This window comes from Procambarus clarkii, chromosome 55, assembly GCF_040958095.1.
Source record: "Procambarus clarkii isolate CNS0578487 chromosome 55, FALCON_Pclarkii_2.0, whole genome shotgun sequence".
Classification (NCBI taxonomy): Eukaryota; Metazoa; Arthropoda; class Malacostraca; order Decapoda; family Cambaridae; genus Procambarus; species Procambarus clarkii.
The window spans coordinates 18638677-18644676 of NC_091204.1; positions in this window are offsets into that span (position 1 = coordinate 18638677).

Consider the following 6000-nt stretch of genomic DNA (forward strand, 5'->3'; position numbering starts at 1 on the left):
AGAATTTGTAATCATGTAATGAGATATGAGCCCGAGGTATCATGTTATTCACATTCCTCATCCACATGTCTCAACATACTAATATTGTACATCACACACAATGTACCAATGTAAGAACACCTAATACACCACTATTGGTGTATAATACACGAATATTAGCAGCCTGTCCTCATCACTAAAGAACAAATGCTCGTTAATCTAGCCGCTAAAACCCAGGAATGTAAAAAGCACATTACACACAAATCATAACTGATGATGTGTGTGTTTTTCATGAGCAGTGCTTCCCTTATGTCCTAATATCTTATGTTCGAATTGTGCATACCTAAATGTGTCACCCACATACTACAAATACCCATAATGGCCAAAGGAACCTGACCATCTAACTTGTAAGTTAAACGTTACTATTTAACACATTCTAGCATGTTATAATATTACCTTATATTGATGAAAATATCAACTTTGATAACACGGTGCTTTAACATTGGCGAGTGAGACCTCGGGTCGTGCCGCCGCTTGAACGAGCCTAGCTTGAGGACAGGAAGAGTAAATGAGCGTCTGATCTATAACACTAAAATTAAATGTCTGGCCAAAGTTGGAGACCAGACTTTTTGGGTTAGCATTAAAAACTTTGCACCGTAACTGCTAGGTGTTAGGGGACTGACATAGGTGGGTCAGGGTCTGTCCCATTACCCCTTCTTTAAGGGGGAGCCAGCTCCCATAGCTACCTCACGAGGTCGGTGGCGATGAAATGGTACTCGCCGAGTTCAAATAATTTCACGATCAATTCATACTGCTACAGAATTCAGATGTTGACGTAAGACGCTTTTTCTGGTGACAGGTTAGTGTTCTGGGGCCAGATTCACGAAGCAGTTAACAAATACTTACGAATCTGTTCATCTTTTCTCAGTCTTTGGCGGTTTTGTTTACAATTATTAAACAGTTAATGAGCTCCGAAGCACCAGGAGGCTGTTTATAACAATAACAACAGTTGATTGGGAAGTTTTCATGTTTGTAAACTGTTTAATAAATGTAACCAAAACCGTCCAAGATTGAGGAAAGATATACACATTCGTAAGTACTTGCGTAACTCCTTCGTGAATCTGGCCCCTGGAGCCTTCCAACACTTAAGTGGTACAACCTATTAAGATTGACCTGAGTACCATCGGGTACCCAATCTAGTACACCAATATAAAAATGCGTGACGCAAAACCACTTTATTAAGTCAAGATCTCTGTGACGCAGCAGGCCAGGCTGCCTGGTGCAGTGTGTGAGAGAGAAGTGGTTGTGAGGAGTTTTTCTTACCTAAATTTAAGGTGTTTCTCGACACATATTAATCACGTTGACAGATAGCTAGAGTTGGCTGGAGGCAGAGCGAGGCGGCGGAAGCAGAGTCCTCCAGGGTACACTCTCATTTGTTTAATGTCTTCCATTATGCTGTGGTTTTTAAATGGTGTCAGTCTGTACCAAAGTTTCTGTAACAAGTACTTATCGCAATAGTAGCGATAGTAGTGAGGTACAGAGACGGTACAGGAGGGATCTGGAGTACCATCAGGGATCCTTGTACCATGCCTTAGTGGCATTAAGAGAGCGAATGATTTGCATGATAAATGCAAGGGGGAGCGTCTGGTTATGTGCTTTCCTTCCTCAGGCACTGAACTGCCTTACGTGATGGTTAATGCTCATCCACTCACTCTGACACAGTAATTGTTCTCAAACATATAGAGTTTGAAGGTTCATTCTTCTTTATTTTAATCTGTTAAGAGACTCGTGATTATAAAACTAACACTGATCTATCACAGCTGTATAGCTAAACATCTAGCAGGTAACGCGATGTAGTGTTCTTAACATGCTGAATTAACACCCCTCATATACAGTGTTACCAGGCTGGTGTAATACCCCTCACAGGTTCTCTGAGCATCACAGATCCATTCACCTTATTGTTCTCTATCAGAAGACTGCAATATTGCAGCAATTTTTTTATACCCATTTTCTTGTTAAAAGATGGTGTTGAAAGCCGTGTTGCAACCCGGTGTTTCGTATGGTATTGAGTTTAGTGCAGGTGTTAAGACACACTTGTCTTTCAATGAAATGAATGGCACCAGGCATTTTTATTAAGGTTCCTAATATGGGGGAGTGGTGATGTTGGGGACACTCCCTGTTTACCGTCCATCATGTAGATGGGTATGACAGGCGACACCGTCTGCAGTGAAGACAGGAGACAGAGTAAACATTTGATCTATAACTGAATTCAAACAGCGAACAGTCTCTGAATATCCTAAGTGTAATGCTTTTATGGTCAGCTGTGTATACATTATTCCCAGTGGTTCATTATTCCTTTATTATACATTATAAGTTATTGTAATGTAGTATACATTATAATGTATTTAATATACATTATTCCCACTTGTTCCAGTGGGACGAGTATTCCAGCAATTTCATTTCCAGTGTGCCAAGAGAATGGTTTGTCAGGGGAGTTTGTACGCAATCAATCCCCCATCTTTGCCTCGAAATATTTCAAATGTTTTGAAATATTATTGTATGGCTATATTCTGACTTGCTGTCGGTTCTTAGTCCTGTCTAATGCACTAGTTGTAAAGAACTTGTGTTTAATCGATCAATCAAAAAAGCTCATATCAGATCTAGAGAGCGTTTAAACTTTTCACGGACCTAACTTGATTTCACAATGGAAATTAGAATTCTGACGTTTAGACCAAAATCTATAGATTAATCGTAATATAGTTTTAGGTGACTCTGCTGTACTAGCAAATTTATTTCTTTGAAACTTGTAGTTTATTTTTAAATATTGTAATACAATTTTTTGTTTACATTTTTCTTGTTTCCAGTAGAGGAATACACTTCTTGCTTTTGGCTTTACGACTGAATAATTCCGAACTGATTGATTCATTAATCTTGGTTCAAAGATTTGCATCTGGGTTCTGAATATTTGCTTTCCCGTTTAATTTATTGTCATGTAAACACCTAGTTATTAAAACGTTCAGATTTCGAACGTTGGTATAACCTCTATAGAAAACTTCCACACAACGAATTGAACACTTGTCTGCCAAAGCGAACAAAATATGCCTCATATGTTCCTTAGCAGACGAGCCAATTATAGGGCCAATTCAGAGACACTTCAGAAGCAAAATATTAACTATAAAGCTTCAGTCTTCTCCAAGACTGAAGCTTTATAGGGTGCTCTAAATGTTTTTGCTTTTTGCAAAAAGCTTTTTGGGGGCTTTAAACCCCCCCCCCCCCAAAAAAAAAAATTCTGATGTTTTCAAGAGGCAATCAGGCAAGTTTTTTATGAGAAGTTCGGGATCAACCAAGTTGTATTGGATCTCACCGGATCAACCGAGCCGTCGCTAGCCACAGACGTTCAGATCAAGCCTGGCTTTTTTCCCCTCCTTAGCCTGGGCTTAAGGGGCAGAACTCTAGAAACAATCTTCAGGTAAACTACTGGTAAAACTTTCAACCTTTGCCACAATGAAAACAATGCGATGAGGATCGTCAGACCTCATCGTTATCGTCATCCTACTTCTGGTGTCTTCTCTCATCGTAACTGACACAGCACCTTGCCTCAGCTCTTTCACAGCTATCAACGCCCCCCCCCAAGCAACAACGCCCCCCACCAACCATCAACGCCCCCCACCGACCATCAACACCCCCCCCTCCAACCATCAATGCCCCCCCCCCCAACCAACAACGCCCCCCACCAACCAACAACGCCCCCCACCAACCATCAACGCCCCCCACCAACCATCAACACCCCCCCCCCCCTCCAACCATCAATGCCCCCCCTCCAATCATCAACACCCCCCACCAACTATCAACGCCCCCCTCCCCCCCCCCCCCACCAACCAACAACACTCTCCACAGCAACCTCTCCACCAAATCAGCCTCCAGTCCTCACCCAAACTCTCCCCACCTCTCCATCCACCGTCCCTGCCTCGTCCCCTCCGGCTACATCTCAGCCGTATCGGATACATTCACCGTAAAATTCGAAGTCGCATCAGAGAGTGTCGGCTCGGGTCTCCGAGGGAGAGAAATATGTCAGGATTGATGTGACCTTATTTCCCAAAGTGCGTCTGGGGAGGGTGGAAGCGTCGAGGGAAAGAGAGGGAGAGGAGGGAGAGAGAGAGAGGGGGCCGGAACCTTGCGATCATCCACAGGGACATTGGCAAGGAAAACATCGTGTCCTTTAGGGAATGTTCCTCCTGACTCTTATCCAGATTCCTTTGTCTTTACTAGCCTCTGAGGCCTCCTGTGATGAGTGACAATCGTGTCTCTGGCAGAACCTTTAAAATATAGACAAAATCCAACACGAAAAAAAAATTGTATTGCGTAACTCATCATGATGAAGAACTTCATTTTATACATTATACATGTCGTACCTGGGTAGAGTAATGCGTGCTCACATGTTCTTCGGTTTAATAATTCCATTTTCATCAAATTCTTTATTCTCTCCTCCTCCATCTACTTATTCTTTATCAAGTAGATTCTTTCCAGCATTTTCTTGTATCACTGCCATATATTTTCTAATACTCTTCGGCCAAGAGTCGATCTTTTGGGATACGCAGAAAGGGAGAAGGAAAAGGAAGGAAGAAGGGGGAGAGAGAGGAAAAAAGGGAGAGAGAGAGAAAGAGTGAAGAAGAGAGAGAAGAAGAGAGAGGGAGACGGGGAAATAAATGAAGGATGTATTTAGAGAAACGACTAGCAGAAAGAGGGTGTAAAAAAAGAGTGAAAAAGAAGAGAAGGAAGCCAAAGAGGAATGCAAAACAAAAAAAATCAGATAAGATGTGCAAGGTACGTTCAAGGAAGCCTGGAGAAAATGGTCCAACAGGGAAAAAACCCGGCGATAAAACTCTACGGAAACGACACGCACATTTGGATACCTCGTAACTGGGAAGAGGAGCGAACGATCAGATATTTTGACTTGCGTCGCCAAAGGGACACTTTCCTGATTTGATGTAGAGAGAGGGGGAGGGAGCAGAGGCAGGGTGCCCCCAGGCATAACATGCCTCGCTAACACTATTTTAAGATATAAATCTATGCAGTAATAGTGCTTCACTTCTCAGTTTCCTCTTTGCAATACCATATGGTACAGATTTCTGGTATTTTTTGCGATATTTCTTATATTTTTTTTATATGAAAAATCGTAATATCACCAAGTGATTTGTTAGTGTCTGCTGTAAACATTAGTCGGATTATTAATTCATGAAGGAATAAGCTGATTTAAAAATAAGTTTTATTAATTTAAACAAAATCTAAAAAACTAAAATTCCTAAAAATACTGATCGATATCTACTTCGTGAATGTCTTATTTGGCGAAATATATTTATGTCTATGGGACACTTTCCTGGCCCATACTGACTATGGGACCCATATTATGCTGACTATGGGACCCATATTATGCTGACAATGGGACTCATATCACCATAGGTCCCTGAAGTTGACAGGATAACGAGAACTCCTCTGTATTATAAAACTTTCAGATAAGGTCGGATAAACAATGAAACAGATGTCAGAAACAGTCCGACGCCCTTAAATCTCTTAAGTGGTAGAGGGAAAATGATTTAGTGACAAAACTGCACAGTCTGGCACTGTGACCCAATCTGACAGGTTAGGTCGTGTTGCAGGTGGTTGAGCCCACAGTCGTGGTTGTGAAGATACTTGGCACTTGGCTGTCCTCCACAGTGTCGTGGGAGCAGGCTAGCTTAGCATATTGAGCATGAGGTCTAATTTTCGACGCGTGTTCCATCCTGCAGTTCTCGGTGATAAGTTCAAATATTTTCTCACTGATTCACAGCATAACTAATGCAAGAGCAACAATGTATTCTTTCATTCGTATATCAGTTCAAAACTAAGCTGTCTACTAAAGGATGTGGCTTCGTATTATTAATGTGAATAGACAACATTCAGTTCCTGTAAAATAAAGTTATTGTTGGGTTAGCTTAACAATATAACAACACAATTTGCGCTTGGAGATTCGTTCTAATTTAT